Raw genomic sequence first — 20748 nt, forward strand, 5'->3', positions numbered from 1 at the left:
TTTTATGGACATAAAAAATATGGTATGGAATAATGTGAGTCCCTTTATGAAAGCTTAGAGAAATAGACTTCTAAGTGGCTGGGTCTCTTTTACAATGGGATTTTGAATAACCAGATCACTTAGGACCCGGTTCTTGAAAATACACATACACTTAGACATTTAGACAGTCTCCTAGCAGATGGATTACCATCTGACCCCCACTGCTTTCAAAATGTGGTCCTGATTCATTTATGGAAACTTTTCTTTACTTTTTTCGCATAAACCTTCTTAAGCTGTTTTAGGAAAGTGGTCATAAAGTTTAGTTTCCCATCACTGGCTACACTAAGGTCTGAGAACCCACCTGAAACCAAATACTGAGTAATGTGTTCACAGGAGACATTTCTTCCTGCTCTGGACTAAACTCTAGATGATTTATGACTTTTTCTCATAGATTTTGTTGCCTGATGCAGTTGTGACTGCTTTAGTGTCACACAACTTTGCTGAAGACTGTATTACTTAGTTCATTTCAAATGCAAATTTTTAAAGGCTCTGCCATGATAGAGTCCATGCATGTCTTCAGTTTTTGGGCTTCGGTGGTGACAACCATGACAGAGTGTCGTGGTTTAACCCCAGCCAGCAACTAAGCACCACGCAGCCGCTCCCTCACTCCTCCCCCCTTCCAGTGGGATGGGGAGGAGAATCAGGAAAAAAGGTAAAACTCATGGGTTGAGATAAGAATGGTTTAATAACTAAAGTAAAATACACTACTACTACTAATAGTAATGAAAAGGAATATAACAAAAAAAAAAAGAAGTAACACCCAAGAAAAGACAAGTGATGCACAATGCAATTGCTCACCACCCACTGACCGATGCCCGAGCAGCAATCCGCCCCTCCCGGCCAACTCCCCCCTGTTTATATACTGAGCATGACGTTCTATGGTATGGAATATCCCTTTGGCTAGTTCGGGTCAGCTGTCCTGGCTATGTTCCCTCCCAGCTTCTTGTACGCCTGCTTGTTGGCAGAGCATGGGAAACTGAAAAGTCCTTAACTTAAGCGCTACTTAGCAACAACTAAAACATCAGCGTGTTATCAACAGTATTCTCACACTAAATCCAAAACACAGCACTGTACCAGCTACTAAGAAGAAAATTATATCTATCCCAGCCGAAACCAGGACACAGTGACCAAATAATCGTAAGCAGGCATCACTGACAATTAAACAAGAGCAGCAGGATTTGCTATTTACTAGTCCAGTTTCAGCAGTTTGTCAGTCAAGGGAAACTGTGCAAGTGGAAAACTAGATCCATAAAGTTGCAGGTGAGTAACTGGAAACATCCAAAACTTTTCTTGAGCATGGTTTGCCAACAGTGTTGGAAGCAAAGCAGAGTTGTCGAAATGGGGTAGGACCTTTTCAGTTTTGTGGTGTGGAAATGGTTGCAAGACACACGCTGAAACACCAAATGGGCTACTATAAATGGGATTTTTCTTTTTAACTTTCCTGCGGGAAGAAGGGTACATCTATTGATACAGATGAAAGCTTTTATGCAGGCCTGCACAGAGGGACCTCAAAGTTCATTATATTCACTTTCTGAAAAGTTCTCACTGAAGCTTTTGTCTCAGCTTCACACAAGGCAACCTTCACATCTTTTACTTCTTTGAGGCATATAGCTATCATTTGTTTCCATCATACAAAGAGTTTCCTCATCTTTCAGGGAAACTTTCAGCACCAGAAAGTTCAAAGAGAGCTTGAGTTTATGTTGCACAGCTGAAGGGCACCTCTTTACCTCTTATAAACCTACACCATCCCTTCCTTCTGCAAAGCTCTGCGGGACTGCTGAAGCTCCCAGACTACCAGCACTTTTTCCCATGACAGTTGTTTTCCACAGTGGGACTGTTTTGCCCAATTTACAGGCTTCACCTGGAAGTTATTAGTGCTAATGTATACCAGTTATCTGGGTATCTGGCAATATTTGAGTTAAAGTTCCTGCCCCCGATGTACTCTTTTTAAAACTTTCAGGCCTTGAATGAGTCCATGTAAGTTTTGATCCACTGTTTCAAAATTGCAGAACTATTGTTTCAGAAAGTTTGGTACTGTACCAAAGATTATGTTGATTTCCCCCATGCAACAAGGAACAAAATACAGCAAAGTTCAGAGCCCCGTCTTCATTCTTTCCTCTAAGCGATTAAGCATTTTGCTATCAGACATACGCTAGCACAAGCACTGTGTGTTTCTTACTGTCTCATCAGCTTTCAGAATCTCACATTATCTACATTATCATTTGGGGGGCTTTTTTTTTAAAGCCTCTCCTTCCCTGTTTTGCCCCCTCCTCTTCCAGTCCTTGAAGTGGTAGGTGAATGCCCGCTGTCCTCAGAGCTGCTACCCGTTTATTAGCAGCACGCACTGAAGCACGCACTGTGCACAGCTACACATTGCAGAGACAGCCCACTCAGGAAGCAAACAATTTCAGGAAGAAATCAAATCAGTGCTAATTCTGAAAAAATAAAGGTTCAATAGTAGGAGATGACACTAGATAAGCTTCTTAAAAGCTTACTTATTTAATCTATTGAGGACACTTTATCCAGGTATTTACCAATAGCTAGAAACCACACAGCATTTCCTTTTTATTTTTTCTAAACCCTCCATCTGTTTCTATTCAAAACCAGGGATAGAAAGGAAGAGAAATATTCATAGAGAGATCTGGAAAACCCACGGAACTGGTAGGGGACTAGGATGAATTTCTAAATTAGTGGTACATGGCTGCTTTGAATTAGGGTTTGCTGAAAGCTGTCTTCTGACAACTGTTTGACGTATGTGAAGTAGGTAGATGGATTCAGTTTAATTGTTGGAATAAAATGCTGACATCACCAAAATGTTGGATCTAATCATCATGAAGACAGACCTGCCCATTTATCCTAGGAAGTAGCCATAGGAGACCTTAGTACCACAGAAGCTTGCAATGACTGATTGTACCTGAACATGAAAGGTTTCAGCCTCTGCAGCTACCAGAATATAACTTTCTGTGAGCACTGAGATCAATACATGATCCGGAAAATATACCCACTATGTCCACATCTAGGGTGGGAATGGAGGCATCAATCCACTCTTTCCTTTTTCCCATCCTGCAACAGCTTTTGGCTCAGAAATATCTGAAGCGGTGCGAGGAAACACTTCTGGCGAGAGGAGCACACCTCTCCCCCCCATCCCACCTTGCCAGGCTTAGGCTGCTAAATCTCTTAACACTCATGCCAGCAACATGTCTGGTCCTCTTGTTCCACTTGACACCTCATCTGCCTCATCACATCTCAAACAGCTCGGTATAATGCTAAAAAACCACCTTCTGCATCCATTATCACATTCCTTGAGCAAGAAGCACCTCTCTGGGAATGTCCCCCAGGCTTTTCATTTTTTTCTCACTCCACTCTCACCACTCATTTGTGTTACATGACCAAAGAACTCCTCCTGGCCAAGACCAAGGAACTTTTCCTGGCCAAATCTAGGAAAAGGTTGGGGGGGTTCTTTTCTTTTTTCTTTTTTTTTCTTTTTTCTCCTCCTCAGTCTACTTGTTGTTTAGGCCACAATCATCATCTTCACCTTATGGGACCCTGTACCCTCTTCCCACCTTTCCTTCACCTCCTCAAACCACCCGCCAGCTCTTCGGCTTCATATCCTTTCCCACTCTCCAACCTCAGTTCTGTGCTCTTTCGCGTTAACATGTAGCCCTGACTAGCGCCATATGCTCTTAGCGAGGCCAGATCTGACACAGCTACAAGGAGTGTGCACCCTGCTGAGGAGGAAGATCTCATAACCAAAGCCTGTAGCTGTCTCCATCCTGTCAGCCACCGAATTCGTTATGCTGATGCTTCCTTCTCCCCTCAGGGCTGCTTTGTTTGAAAGATTTTTTTTTTCTTTATTTTTTTTCCATGGAAAGCTGATAGCTTAATTTACTTAATGAAGCACTCTGCAGCCTGATGAGTGCGATTTATTCTGCTTCCCAAGTGGTTTAATTCTACATCGGTTGTCCTTGATTTGTCAAAAGAAGAACAGTAATTGGAACGGGAGTCACAGTGGCTGCTTTAGATCAAGTTATGCAAGAATTCCCTACAGTCTTCAGTGGGCCACAGTTTTTTTCTTTTCTGGCTGTATTTTTTTTCAGTGTCTGCCAAAAATGCTTATTTTTGTTGAAATTTCCAGCAACAATACCTCAGCAGTTTGGAACAGGAATGTTGTGTAAGAGGTGAAGGGAAAGATGGAAGGCATCTTGTGAGTAAAAACAATCTCATGCTTTTAACAGCCCTGAAAAGCCAAGCAGTTAGCCACCAAACTAGGCTTTCCTCAGCAACTGTGCTTTTAGACATCACAAGAGAAACTGATTCTGAGTGAGCAGATTCTTCTGCTATGTTAGTAGGCTGCGCACATCAGAAACCATTCACTGCACCAAGCTGGATGCAACATTTGCTGGGCTGTGAAGTCTGGCCAGATGCTGTCAGGACATGGAGGGCTGTTGGGAAACGTCCATCCCTTGCAAGGCAAAGAGATCCTCCCAGCATTTCACGAAGGTAGGTGCTGATTCAGAGATGTCCCCTGTGAACATCGCTGTGCAAAATGTAAAATAGGTCTTCCGTCACACATTGCTGCTGAGGGGGACTCTCTGAGCACAGATGTCTCCCTCAGACCAAGTCAAGTGAGACATCACTGCTCATTAGAGCCTGGACACCTTAGGGTGCTTTCTGATGGGCTGACTCCAGTGTAAAAGTGAGATGAACTGGACTATCAGAAAACTATTTTTGTTCAAGTTTGGTTGTTTCACAAAAGTAGAGCCCTAATTCTCTTCATGTTCAAATACTTGAAGATTGAGATGATACAAGTCCAGTATTTCATTGACATCTAATGTAGGAAGTAACAATGTGGGTCAACATGCAACTTCTGACAACCATTGAACGCTTTCAATTGGGAAAATGCTATGAGGAATTCAAGGTGGCTTATATACTGGATTTCTATATTGCCAGACTGCACTTGGCCTTTGCATGAATGCAAAGAAAGGAGCATTTCCTCAGCTTTTCAAACTGCACCCATAAGCAGCAGCTACCTGGGAGTAGCCTCAGTGCTTTGTGATCTAAGAAGTTTATCAGTGCTGGCATGAACTACTTTTGTTGCAAAGCCATCAATGTCCTATCATCTCATGTATTTGTAAGCCTCCAAAAACCATTTCCTGATGCTCTCCCAATCTGCAGACCTATAGCTCCGCTAAACCTTGGTTCTTCTATGTGGAGACTTCCTATCCCAGGATCTCACATGCTTAGCTCTGCCAAGCACCAAAGTAAAAATTAATGGCTCTCCTAGCTGTCCTTGGCTCTAGATACTCCCAATAGCTCCCTCTGTGTTCTAGTTCTCCCACAGTAGCCCAACACCAACTTTCACATTTTTTAAAGTAAGGACTTGGTAGTATTCATGATGAGGAAATGAACATGGCTGAAAAGCCCAAACACTACAGCAAATGGCAGTGCAGGAATATGAGCGTGTGAAATTTAGGAAAAATGAGAATTACTAGACGGGTATATTTGCATGTTGCAAAAACTAAGGTGTTAGTCTATGTTAAGATGTCTGTCTAGCACATGGTATCTTGGTAAGATTAACACCACAAGCTCAAATGGTAGCAATGTCACCAAAAAGGACATTTTCCTTCCCTGTGACAAAGTGTTCCCAAGGATCCCTGTGAAATTGCACGGCTTCTGACCAACGCTATTATGGACTATGTCCAAGTAATACAGTTGAGCTTTGGCAAGATTTGCAACCAAACTGAGATCCACTCATCTTTAGGTTAGAAAATGCCAGAACAAAAGAAAAATGAACTACAAAATGTGCTGTGATCAGCTACCTTTTATTAGTTTGAACATGATACTACCATTCAGTGTGGTGATGGTAGAAAACATTAGGCATCAGAAAACATACACTTGAATACTGGGTGCGAAAAAAAAAAATTTGGCAAGCAGAACACATCTGACAATTCCGTTAACATAAATCTTAACTTTTGGTCCTCCTGTACTTAAGCAAACTCCTGTCTTGAAGAAAGATGTAGTGAATATGCATATTCCCTAGTACCCTATATAACCAGTAAGTCAATTCAGTCTGGGCTTGAACACAAAATCTATTCCCAGATGATGTGCCTGTGATTCTTTTGCATCCTGAGGCGCTTGGCAAGAATCCTGACAAACAAGTTTAAACTCAAAAGCGACTCAAAATACCTGAGGCAGTGGGTTTCTAAGCCTTGATCAGCTGGAAAAGAGAGAAGCATTTCTTTTTTCAAGGAGAGAAAAAAGAACAAAGAGAGGTCATTTAAGCAATGCAAACTCAACACAGATACCAAGAATAAAAAAACCAACATCATTGACAAACCAGGAGGCAGCAGGCAGAAAATATCACATCACTAATGTTGTTAGTAGAACCAAAATAGCACAGGAATTAATTTCCACTGAACTCAAAGAAAAATCTGGGGATGGTATAGACTGTAACCAGCTTTAGCAAGCAGTGAACTCTGATTAGTCACCACCGATAGTTGTTTGGCATTGTTAAGACATAATGGTTCCTCTAAAAGTAATATAATATATTTGATAGGGGAGAGATTACAACTAATGTCAATCTTTTCCACTAGAGGCAGATCTTTTGGAGAATAAATATCCATTTTCCATATTTTACTTGATACTGTAAATTCTGGAAGTGTCACAAGCACAACACATCCACAATTTTTTTTTTCAACGTGTCTAATGAGAGGCCAAGCCACAGCAAAACAAGCTGCTTTTCTTGTTACACACAATGCCCTTCAGCTTTGACCCTGGATGAGATGGTAGCATCACAAGGATGTCTGCATGCCCATTTAGCTCTTTCTTGAGGTTGCTACCGGGTTGCTGCCAGGTGTGGAATTAATCAATACCGTCAAGATACTATGTGTAAAATGCACATCTTTCTTAACCATCATAAAGTTAATGTATTTTTTATTTAGAAGAGGAGCAATATATATGCATTTCAATGAAAGATATTTCTGTTGGTATACCGAAGCACTAATAAAAGCCAAAATACCTACAGATAAGGACTGAGGCAATCGAACAGAATTTGTAACAGAGAGACAAGCAAGCCAGGATGTCTTTTTAAAACATGTTATAATTCAAAGTTAAGTTCTCCACTAGCTACAGAAATTGCTGTGTGATGCTCTTTGGTTTGCATTCCTTAGGAAGACTGATGCACAGACGTCCATTTTAGCCACAGAAATCTGAATGTCAGAGATTAATTGGTAAAACCTAGAAGCAAAGAAAGAAGTCATGAAAAAAATTCTTACTACATCAAAATACATTAAAACTTCTGAGTCTCTCCAATTCTTTCTGACAATACTTTCACTGTCAGTGAAATCAGGAAAGTAGCCATATATGTAAGGTGTTTATTATTCAGCCACTCTTACACAGGCATCTGTTCAGAATCTTCTGTGCTGATTTCAAGATAAAAATACTGTTGTTTGAATCTTAGTCACGTGAGCTCCGAAAATGCTGTACAGCTAGGAAAGCACAAACCAGATTCTAACTAACTTGCTTTGCATTTCATTGAAACAATTGTTTAATTAAATCCCAGCCAAAAATATTCTACAAGTTATAGGCAAGTTTTAATCATTGGTGATGACGGTTAAGCCAGGAAAAAAAAAGAAATCACACTCAGTTCTTAAATACCCTGTTGAGTTTTTCAGGATTTGCAAATTATCAATGTCCTCTTGTTAGAAATCCTTCCTCCATTCTCTGCAGCACTCCTGTTACAAAAGATGCTCAATTTATTGTTAGATAAATAGGGACATTTACACTGTTTCAGAGTGCAACCTTAGAGTAGACATCTGTTCAATAGCTCCTGATATGAGGAAGATAAGCAAATCATGTTCTCTGGACAATGCGCTGCTGGGTGTTGACTAAATCTCCAACCATCTTCGAGAAAATGTGAGCTTAACTAGCTGTAGCACAGGCTACCTCATCATCTGGAAGTGCAATAATAAGCATCCTGGATACAGAAAACAGATCGCATCATTGCATATTAACTTTTCTCTGTTGAGGTGCTTGAAGTTACAGATTAAAAGATTTTTTCTTAAATTTTAATCTTATTCATTAATGGGGAAGGGCTTGTTTGTAATACAGTAAGAAGAATACCCAAAGTTTAAAGTAAGCACTGTGCATAAATCCTTCCCTTTGTAGAGAAATAATATGTCCTATATACATTAAGCCTTTGCCTATTCTATTGTTGATGGTCAGTGAGATCTTCTGAGGCCTCACTAGCAGAAGAGCTAACCAGCTCTGTCCTTCAGCTAATTAAGATACCATGTCTTCTTTCTTGACAGAAGCAAAGTTTTGCTGTTATTTCCTCTAAGCAAAAAATCCTGCTATTTAACTCCTCATAGGTACAAGATAAATGATTGCCTTGAATAACACTTCAAAGCCTCAGGCATTAGAAGGCAAAGATGCTGACCTCATGGCTGCTTCTGCCTTTTTTCAAAAATCAAGTGGACACATTTAAGACTTATAGGTCACTGTGCCTCAGGGTCCAGCTCTATTTCATCCCCAAGCATACACCACATGGGATTCTTGAGTCCCTGTAAACTAGAGTAGACATACATCAGATATTTCAGGCGTTCTGCTTGCCTCAGTTAGATGCAGAAAAATCACAATTTTTTTTTCCTTTCTCAGTAACAGCAGGAGTCTGCTTAAGAACAAAGAATTAACAAATCCCATCTGCTAAGGACAGTTACCTCCCTCACCCAACACTTATTGCCCACTATCTATTGCTGCTCCTCCGAGGTGCAGGTCAATGCATGTGTACTCCTGTACCTTTGCTCAGAAGGGTAAGAAGGGCATTTGCAGTTACTGGTGCTCAAGGATAATGACTCCAGATTAATAGGAGATTAATGTGGAATAAAGCTAGAACTCATTCAAACTTAATTCCCTTTGCTTTCAGAAAACACTTTCTTTGGAACAGCTTCTTCCTTCCCTCCTACTCTGTGCCTTTTCTAAACAGCATACCATAGCAGATACCAGGGTTTCTGCTAAACAGTGGAAACCTCGTTGTCATGGGCCTTTTGCTATCAGACATCAAGATTCAGGATGCAGTGGGGACAGCATGCCAGTCACCAAGTGGGAAAGGGAAACCTTTTTGCCCCAGACCGTAGGGCAGCTTCATTTGCATCCCAGACCCACTTGTGTGGAGGGTCTCCACCTGCCTTCCCCACGTGAAAGGAGGCATGGAGCCCAGGCTCAGCCCCAGGACTCATGTTTGATGCAGAGATCCCAAGGCCCCTGTCCTTGGAGGAGTGCTGCCGCAGAAGAGGGGTTCAAACAGATGCGTATGTTGCAATTGGGAAAGCATATGGGGGAAGGAAGCCCTGGCACCACACCGTAAGGCTCCTGGCTGCCATGTCCCCAGGTGGGGTGAGAGGAGCTCTGTCCTTTTTGTTGCTCCATCAGCTCATCTCTGGGGATCAGTTTAGACTGGGGTGAGGTTGCAGTGCCTGGGGGATGAGGACCCAGGAGGGACGTTGTGTTTGCACAGACACTTGTCCTCTGCACTGCACATAAAGTACCCCGAAGTTGGCTGGCAGAGGGCTGTGTTGGTGACACCAGGCAAAGCTTTGCCTCAACGGTGGTAGCAATCAGTAAAGCCTCCCCCCTTCAAGGCTGTCAGCAGCGTTCAGAGCCACTGAATGGTGTACATAGATCCAGCAGCTAAGTAAGGAGAGCACTACATTTCCCAGTTCGTAGGTAACTCCTGTATTACATCTCATATCTGGGGCTCCACAACTGGCATTCAAAACCCCAGAGCTTTTCTGATGAATGCACGGTCTGTGGTAGCTATCAAGCAATGCCCTTTGCTGCTGCTGTCTTAGAGACCTGATTGAAACCAGCACTGGCGCAATCTTTACAGACAGACCCTTTATTTGGGAGAGCTCTTGCAAACGGAGCAGGACTGAAGTGACAGTATGAAGTCAGGTTTTACATTCCCAGCTTCCCAAGAGGATTAGGGTCATAGCTCTCCAGCGACCACCATACTAGACCACATGGTTGGAGAATACAAATGAGTAAATGGCAACTTTGGAAGCCTTTTCAGTCTCTGCCCTGGTTAATAAACACAGAGCAGATTTTGGGCTTAAACATATTTGTCTGCTATTGCTTCTGGTTCTTGAGGTCTTCAGGATTCCTACAGCCTGCCCTCACCTCTTCTTGCCTTTCAGTTTCTTGTATGTTTGGTCTTTCACATTAAGGTTGTGTTCTGTCTTACCCTCCATTTTGTCTTCCACAATAACCCTAAGAATGGTCTTTCAGGGTACGCGCAATTAGCCCGATTTCTGCCAACCAGGTGACCAGCTCGACCAGCCTGCTGAAGTTATTGGGATTTCATTATACACACCAGATTTAATTCTTTACAGGCCTCCTACAGTTCCTTAATTACATCTTGTTCTCCACATATCATTATTCCTTAACTAGCCCCAAATTAAAGTCAGTTTAAAAAAAATATTTAATCGCATTCCTTTCTTACTTGTGGTTGTCTAATATCCATATAAAACAAAAGATGCCTTATAATAGCCTTGTATATTTGAAGCTTGGAACTGAAAATTATCTGCAAAGATAGTAACAGTCAACCCTGCTGTGTTTCTGGTCTTAATTTAATAGAATAATAGCAATGCAAGCCTAGTAAGGACCTCCTGGGATCACACAGTCCTTTTTCCTCTCTGAAGGATAGGGCTATTATACCTAGACCATGTCTAATAATTTGTCTAGCTTGATCTTAAAACCTTTCCATAAACACTCCTCCTCTGTGTAGCATATTTAGGCACTGCATCACAGATAATTCCTAATACCAAACCCCAAAATATCTCCAATGCAAATTCATTGAGTTCATCACAGTCTATTTTGCAAGGGTCTTTGAGAACAAATTACCACCTTTCTCTTTAACGGGCCTTTGAATACTGGATTATTATTACATCTTACTTCTAGTCTTCTCTTTCCTATACCAAACAAAGCCATTTCCTTCAATCTTTTCTCAAAAGTCATGGTTTTGGCTCTTGTTTTCTGGCCATGTTTTCTTTACCTCCTATCTTTTTGATTTCCCTCCTCTGGACTCCTCCCAGTTTGGCAACGCTTCAGAAAGTGTGGTGCCCAAAACTGTTCAGTGCCAATGTCAGCGTCCCAGGGCCAAGCAGGGAAGGATAATTACCTTGCATATGTTACCTACAACACTTCTGTCAGCACCGCACAGCATGAGATTTGCTTAGTTTTGTAACAGTATCATATTATGACAATTTCATTTGTCATGGCTCCATTAGATGGCTCCATTAGAGCAATCACATCTCTTCATTCCCTATTTTATAATTTATTCTTTAATTTCCCTTTCCCAAGGGTAAGTGTTTGTATTCAAGTACTGAGTTTTGCCTTGTTGGTTTTGGGTCTTTTGTGCTGTTTCCTAATATGGTTCTGGAGCTTGTAATCCCTCCTAGCCTCATGTTGTTTGAAAACTTGTGTGTTTCATGATTCAAGTTGTTAACGAAAATCCTGAGTAGAAATATGATTTCTGCAGAGCCCTGTTTTTAATGCCTTCCCACTTTAACATCAAACCATGTGTGTGTGCTCACTGTATCACGACTCTGGGTAGGTACATGTTTCTTTTGTTTCCTTAAGAGCATGTTAGGTGGGACCATGTCAAAAGGTTTAGCAGAGTCAAGATGTACCTACTGCTTCTCCTTTATCCATGAGAACAATTATCCTGTCAAAGAAGGAAACAAGGTTAGTTTGACATGATTTATTCTCGACAAATCTACTCCGGCTGTTTTTATTAGCTCATTATTCTCTAGGTACTTTATACATTGATTCTTTAATAATTTAGTCTTGTGTACCTTTCAGGATAACACAGATAGACTTGTTACCTCCCTGAACCTTCCTTTTCCTCTTTTGAAGGATGGGTTCTGTGGGTTTTCTTCTAGTTCCTAGAGAACCTTCTCCTCTTTTGTTACCAATGAGTGTTAATGGCTCAGATATTGCTTCAGTTTCTTAGCTATTCCAGGGTAAATTCCACCAGGCCACTCTAATTTAATATATGTAACACATTAAATATTTGCTAACCTCTTCTTTCCCTACTCAGACTCATGCATCTGTGCTCTTGTAAACAATCTAATTGCTTTAGGCATTTGCTCACAATTTATGTCATGCCTGAAGCAAAGATGTCATTGAATATCTTGGCTTTCTCATCATGATCTATTATTTGCAATCCTCCCCTATTAAGGAATGGGCCTGAATTTTACGTTGCTTTTTTCTGCTCTTGTAGCGTTCATACAATCTTTTCACATTAATTTTTATCACCCTCAATTGTAGTAAGTCATTGTGTACTTTATCTTTCTAGGCTTAATCATACACTTTTGGTGTACTTCTTTTGTACTCAGCTTTAGCCAGATGTCCTTGTTCCTAATTTGTAAATAAATCTTTTTTTAATATTCAAGACTTTAAAGAGCTTCTGCTGCAGCTATTCCTTCTTCTTATGCTGATTCCTTTCTCCTTCATAGCACAATCATTTGCTGTTGTGTCTTAAATACAGCTTCTTTCAGTAATTGCTATCTCTCCTGCACTTCTTTATCCTTAAATTATCTTCCCAAGAGAATCTACTTACAAATTCCCTGAGTTTATCAACATCTGCTTTACCAAAGCCCATTATCTCTATTTTGCTTCTCTCATGCTGTCCTTTTCTTAAAACAGTGAACTATGATCAATAGCTTTGCAACCATTTCCTCCCCCTTAGTCCCTGGAATCTATCATTTTTACAGAAGTTGGGCCAGTGTGTTAAGAAACCCTTTGTGTCTGAAAGCTGCTGTACTTTCTGGTCAAACAAAAGATATGAAAAAGCCTGCAAAGCATGTCCTGCTTGAGCCTGGATACAACAATACTTGTACTACTTGATAATGGTCAACATCACTCCAGAAATGTGCAAAGGTGATCTGCTTAATTCTGATGTGATGTGGCAACCGAGTTGCAACACACACACAAAGAAGTAATGTTAATCCATTTTGTTACTTCAGGAAATCTAAACCAGTCAATGCAGTTACCCCAGCAGAGTTTAGATTTTCTAAGGTGTTCGCAATCACCATTCACATTATTCAAGCATACAAGCTTCTGTACTGTATGACTTCTTCTTAGCATTTTCTTTACTGCAGAGGGATATTCATATTGGTATCCTTCAGCCTTATGGTGAACTGCATCCAGTACAGCAGTGATGGAAGGACTATACAACAACAAAGTCACTCCTCTATTCTGTGACCCAAAATGCTCTTCAAAGCTAGAATATCTGAGGAAAAAAGGGGAGCACACCCCACATAAATTCCTTACCTGTTCAAGTTATTAGGAAAAATCTAAATATGGCACTATTAGTAGTCTCTTTCATGTCAGACTGACAGATTTTAAACGGCTTCCAGGAGGGCACCACTTTCATATTTCAGCTGTCTTCTCATTATTGTTAGACCTGGAAGCTTAGTGCTGGATGACAGAAATATTTGTACAGTTAAACACCAGGAGAGCGCTACGGAAATAAAAACACATGTCAGGAAACTGTCTGAATGGGGAATTCACTTCAGACAGAAATCTCCCTTCAAGCCATAAAATGGAAAGCTGCCTAGATCCATTCTTTTCAACTTTACTCTCTCTTATCTGTCAGCTCAGTGATTTGGCTTGTCATTCCCCTGGCAGAATTTTAAGCAGGTTTAGACGCCTGCTCTCCATCCCCACGTAAACACCACATGTGCAGAACTGTTAATGACAATTAGACTTTAAAAGCCTGCTGTAGGAAATCTCATCCAGAAGCTCAGTGAATGACATCCATCTCACTTGCCAATATACCTCCCTCAACAGGAAGTTTATGAAGGTGAAAAAAAACCTATGGTCTCTTAATCACTGGCTACTAGAAGCTGTCAATGAATAAGGAGCAGCTCTTTTATGTCCCCTGAGACCACTGTACTTCCCAGAGGCATAGGACTATGAGCATCTTGGTTTACTGGCTCACAACAACCACATTATAGAATTTTTTTTTTCAAGATGTTTATTGAAGTCTTTCTGAAAAGCTTCACTGAAAGGCTCCTTCAAAACCCTCCTCCTCTGATAGTTAAACCTCTTTTTGGTTTTAGCCTGAATTTCATCACGGGCAACATATAACCATTTTGTTCAGTTGCAAGTATGGTCCTTAATCACCCTGTCTCCTCCCTAGTATAGAAACAGATCTTTCTTTATATCTCATACTTATGCACAGCAACTATACACCATTTCAGCCTTCGTTCTGCTAAAAAAGCCAGTGATCTAGGCTTTCCTCATAAAACAGACTCTCTATTCCCATTCTATGCCTCTGCTCCAATTTTAATGGATCTTTTTTGAGCATCACTGACCAGCTCTGCTGCAGGCAGACTTATTATGACCTTGGACTGTGGTCAATACACCCTTACCCCTATTGAAACTACCAACCCCACATTCACGGCTGCCCGTTTCTACCATCACTTAAGTCTTCTACTACAACATTCTGATCATCCTCTGCAAAATTAACTGTTTTTTCTTATTTTCTCTGCAAACATTGCTAATACAAATGTTCATTAGGGTCAGTCCCAAATCCACTCCTCTATTACCTTACCATCAACTCTATTACCTTTCCTCTAGCCCCATGCATCCCCTTTGACAACAGCACATTGTTGCTTCCCCTGCTGCTAGATCCTTGCTTACTGTATAATAATTGTATTAATCTGCTCTTGGGCTACATAGGAAACTACCAGTTATGCTACTGCAGCTGTACAAACAAGTGACAACTGCTGTATGTCCTCTAGCTACAGACCTGCTTTTCTCATCAAAGAACAGTAGTGAGTTTCTCCACTGTGAGCGATGTATTACAGACCCATGTTGTATTTTTTTCCATTTCCATTTATCTCCATCTCCCCTATTAATCTTTTCTTCAACATTTGTTTTAAATCTTTGCATACTACTGAGGTCATACTAATGGTTGGTAACGGAGTGCTTCATTATTTCTCTATTTGTTAAACAGGTCCTGTATGTGCTGTTCTCCAACCACACAGTATTGCCTAATTTGATAACTGCACAGATAAACTTCACTAAGGGAATTGTAGTTTCATTTGCCAACTTTTATGATCCCAGTTCAACTGGGTATTAAATAATTTAAGTTTTACTTCAGCCCAAACCCAGAATGTGGTAATTTGTTCTCCTTCGCTTGTTCCCATTACCCTGTTTCACTACCACATCCTGTAACCGCTGTTACTGAAAACTGAGCCAAAATATTAATTTTGATTTTCACTAGACATAGATTATGCCTAATCTCATGAATGCTTTTTAATCTTCTCCTTAGCTTATTAAAAAAAACCCCAACAAATATTTTTTCTTTGCTCTTTGTTACTTATATAGCTAAAGGGATTTTACTGTCGTTACAGCAGTAGTTGACTTCTTTTGAAAGATCCTAGTCACCTTAATTTTAGGAACTCTAACTTTTTCCTCATACTTTCTGACAAAACAGGGCTTTTTTTAGAGAGGCAGGTTACAAGAAGAATTCAAAAGATAAGGTCATCCAGGCACATTTGGCAGAATGGGGTTTTGGCTGGCATGGACCTGATACATTTCAGTTACTCACGGAAAAAATGGAGCTGCCTCTTTTTCTGTCTCTCTCTTCCCAACTTCAAGATGCAGAAATCCTGGGAAGAGAGATGCTAATGGTGCAAACTGTACACCCTGCAGGGGCAGATGAAGCCCTGCACTGACTGGGAAGAGCTGGAAGGGATGAGCTGCACAACCTTGTACCTGTGACCCATCTTATAACGTGTGAGCAAGACTGCACTAGGCAATGGTAATAAGGGGGCTGTGACTCCCTTGGTCATCACTGCTCTTCTGTAAAAACACACCAGCTCCCCACGCTGTTCCCCACAAGGATAAAAGAGGGATGTGTTATACCTAAATCGAGACACTGGTATCCACATGGAAGCTCTTCCTGTATGAGGCCTGTGTTAGGAACTTTTCCACATGAATGTGGTTCTCCTTTGGTCTTTCAGGTAAGGAGAGAAAAATGCTTATCCCCTTGTTGACCCCTATCTATCTCCTTACGCTGCAATTTCAGTTCAGGCTTGGACCTAAAGCACCAGATGAGATGGTTTCCGCTTCCATGACTAAGGTTGAGGCATGGACCCCACAGCGAGGGATGAAAAGAGCACTGCCTGATGCTCTCCACAGCATCAGGCAATGCACAGAATGTTTCCACCAGCAGAAGTCCATCTAGAAATATTGTATTTCTAGTAAAATATGTGAGCAGTATACATGAGAAGGACAGAATCCTGCTGAGTGCTGAATGCTCCAATAACATCTTAGTAAATTGGTTTCTGATCCAGGCTTCTGAAAATTATTTTCTCATCAGAACATCTCACCACAGCTTGCAGGAACACATCCATAACATACAGCAGAAAATGGGACTCTCTATGCTTCTACAAATGTTGCAGTCCTAAGGGCTCTCAGAGCAATTAGTGGTAATCAGAGATAGAGATAGATACACAAGTAGGTTTGGCTCTTCCTTCACCTTAGATGTTTTTCTGATACAGGTTTCCAGTTAAATGCATGACCGTCAGCCTTTTTACTGCTGGTGGCCCTTCTGGGAGATAGATGCACATAACAAAGGGAGTTGTAGCACGGTTATCTGGACAAGCCAATAGCTATCAAATGTATGGCAGCCAAGGGATCAAAATCAAAATATCATGCTACAAAGGTGGGGGGTACGGGGGAAAGAGCAAGGTGTTTTTCAGACATCGGGCCCATTTCACTCCTTGCACCATGACCCACAAACCTGCACTGTATTGAGGTAGTTGTACCTGTGCTAGTTCTGATTTATTAGCAAGGTGGCAGAGGCATGAATCACAGTGTAAACTCTTCTCCACATGGTCTGAAACTGCAGCAAAGGGCTTCCAGGTTTGACATGGGGAATAATTTGCTCATGGGAACAACAGCAGAGATGGCTGCCTGTGGAGGCGACTCTTGGTGGTGGTTTTTAGAATCTGGTCAGGCAAATGTGTCAGGAACAGCCCTAACCTCTTGCAGCCAGATGTGGGCGAGTAGTTTGTTTGTCCTCCCTCTCAGCCCCGTGTTACTGATTCTGAAGGCTGGTGACTACCCACAGTGACAGGCGGTGGATGGTACAGCCTGTGTTAGAGACTTTCTTGCCATTTCACTACTATCATTATCCAGGTTGTACTGTCTTGAGCAATACTTTCTGTATTTGTGCTTTCAGTGTCAGGGTAGAGATAAGCTAGCTGCCTCATTTAAAGTCAGTGAGATCTTTCTCCATTTCCTTTAGTAGGAGCAGCATGGCACTTCACTAGTCCTTGATGGTTTTATCTTTGCCTTGTCTTCCTTGCATTCCCTTGTTTCCCCTTGTTTCTCTTCTCCCTTCTTGTACTGTTGTAGTCATTCTTATCCTGCAAAAGTTATAAAGCTACTTTGCTTGAAGGTGCTTGTGTTTTGCATGTTTAGTCCTCCCCAAAACCATTATCCCACTCTGTCCTGATGCAGCAAAACCCACTGAAGATAGAACCCAAACCTGTGGACTTGTGAGCACATTTTGAAGAATGCAAACCTCTCTAATCAAACCCTGAACGAACAGGACTGAGATCATTTGGTGCATTGCAGCACCATGCCCATTACTTCTGGTGAATCCTGGGGCTGGGTCTTTCACCTATCCTTACCTCAAGGTAGTGACTAGGGCTGCTTTTTAAGCCACACTGACATTGTGTAATTCAAAGGATATCAGAAGAAATAAGAAAATAAAATGTAGCAGAGTTAAAGTCAAATTTGAACATCCAGCTTGCAACAGCTTCCTTAGGCAAAGGGAATCCTCTCGTCCAACACTTGTTTTGTTGCTCCTTTTTATAGATACTGGCCAGCCACAGGTATCCTAAAAGTACCCATCTTTCACCTCTGTTCCTCATGCTCCTTGCCTTTGGGAGGATTACGTTTGTTTTCTACTAACTGAACTTTTCTTTCCCTGGGCTTACAAACCTTGTCAGGGTTGGAAATAGCTCCTTTGAAAATCCAGCACTAGGCCAATGATTATTAAGGGTACGTTTTAATAACAGTGAGCTGGTTCTATTTTCATCATAGACAGTAAAGACCTGTAAGAACATTTACAGGCATCTTTTGCCATCATTATTAGTTGTATTCCTCAGGATGTGCAAATCAAAAACCACTGGGATTAAGGGGATAAGGAACAGAAATGTTTGATTATAACAAAAGCCATTCTTTAAAAACAGGCTGAAGTGCAAGAACTGCTGCTCAGGCTTATCATTTATTAGCACGCACTCATCAAAGCAGAAGTGCAACAGACTTGATGATACTGCTTTTTCTGCTACAAGACCAAAGATAAGAACAGAAAATAAGAGAACTATATTAGATGGAGTTATTATTAAAACATTTATTTAGTGGTTGAGTAGCAAAGTGTCTTCTCAGATTCACAGAAATCTGAGATCTCAAATAGCAAGATTATGTTATAATAGAGATCATTTATTCACAGCAGCCAGAGAAATTTGTTACTACTGAAAAGCAATATGATAATAACATATCACAGAAACCCATTTGTTCTTACATTGTGTTATACTCCACCTGAAGCTGAACTGAAACACAGGTCTGAATTTGGTCCAAAGCCTGTAAGTCTTTTGCAATTAAAATGCAAAACCTGATCCTGCAGATTTTATTTCATAATATCATGTTTATGACAAGAAGCAGTGCCCCATAGTTTATTAGGCCTAAACAGTTCTAAAGAATTTAGTTGCAGAATATAATGTTAGACAGTGGTGGAGAAAAAAAGGTATTAGGAAGTACAGCTAAAGGGAGGGGATAGTAATGGTGAAGAGGGAATTAGGAAGTCCTTACAGGCTATTATAGGCCTATGGTAGTGCCAGAGGAGAAAAAGGCTTGCTGCAGAGCACGAAGAATGCAGCACAGACAAAGTGCAGCCTGAAGACAAGAGGACCAGAGAGAGAGAAAGCAAAAGTCAGTATGAAAGACTTCATTTATGTTGAATAAAGGTATGATCCTTGATTTGCAGCAGGTATAAACCGCCCCATCTCCACTGACCTGCTGTCCTAATTAACACCAGCTGAGAAATTGCCATACCTTGTTTTTCCACAAGTAAATACTGAAGAAAGCTGTGTACAGCCTTGTTCTCCATTATGTATCACATTAGCAGGGTCCATTCCTGAAGCTCTCGCTTCTCTCAATTAATTTCAGCTGAATCTCATAGATCTATATGTAGAAATAAAATGAGATTAATGCCAGCTGCTACACTGGTTTCCCAGAATTTACAAGGCACTTTACCATGGGTGCTGAAGTCACATACTCATCATCCTGTCTCCATGGAACAAAACATGGATGGGGCTGTTGCTTGCACGTACCTGGAGCCATTGCGCACGAAAATAAGTGAGCACTATTATACTGTAATAAGAATGAACACAGCTGCTGAAGGAACCATTAAACATGTCACAGCTAGAGCTTCGGATATTCCTGATGGTTGCTCACGCTCATTCTGCAAGCCACATCATGTTGCAATATGATGTAGCTCTCGTGGGGTATACTGTGAAGGGCAGCTGTGTGCTAGCCCTGGGAGGGTTGGCTCTGTGATATACAATGCTCTTTCCCTCCTCGTTAGTTAGGATAATTCACTATGCATACTGGGAATCAAACAGCAAAATACATAGGAAAGCACAGTATCATTAATCATTTATGCACGGATTATGATTATTTAGTCCTGGCCCAAAAAGTAACAGATACTTTATTTTACTATTTAAAAAACTGGCTCTAGTCCCATCAGGAGCACAGTATCAGACACTGCAGGATGTAAAGAGGATTAGAGGGAAGGAAAGGCCAGAGAAGTAAAAGAGAGGGGTTTATGAATTCCTCTTGTGTAAAGAATGACTAGCCCAATGATCTGTTAATCAAACATGCTCATGATTTACATGAAGAAACTGATATCTAAGTAGGAATCAGGCCTCGGTGGAACATTCATTGCAATTTCACCTGCATCACAGAAAGGAAAAGGACAGCTTTCGGCTAGATGAGCTTACTGCAGGGCTGCACGTTTGCCAATGCTGCAGAAGGCAGGTTACAGGAGTGCATAGCTGGAGCGGGAAGAAAGGATGAGGGCTCACTGCTTTCAGTAGCATTTAGACGTATTCTGGATGAAAGAGCCCATGAAATCATGATTTCAGTAGGCGAGGCCTCCTACTCCGTACTGCTACAGATGAGAGATGTGAATTGATCTTGCTTAGAACTTATGTTAAAGGTTGTTACCTCACTCAGCCCAACCTTTTTCCTCCTCCTTTATCCATGATTCTCATTCAGGCTGTGGGAGCTGTGTATGTATCAAAGGTAAAGGAGCAAAAGGAAAGTCTAAGTCTTTTGAACTATATTCCACCTGCTAAGAACAAAAGAAGGCCTTGTATGCTTGAGACTAAACATGCCACATTGCAACAAATGTGAAGAACAGTGAACATGGAGAGAAGTGCCTCAGAAATCCCAGGTCCACAGGCACAACAGGGTGTTAAAAGACAGCAGCGTGCAGATAACCGAACAGCACAATGACGCAATGGGCAAGAGATGCAAACCCACCGCTCGCCAACCCACCGCTCCAGAGGAAGAGAAGAACCTGCTCTTGCAAGGTGCCAGGGACCACCTTCACTCCTCATCTGT

Source organism: Gymnogyps californianus, chromosome 2, assembly GCF_018139145.2.
Source record: "Gymnogyps californianus isolate 813 chromosome 2, ASM1813914v2, whole genome shotgun sequence".
Lineage (NCBI taxonomy): Eukaryota > Metazoa > Chordata > Aves > Accipitriformes > Cathartidae > Gymnogyps > Gymnogyps californianus.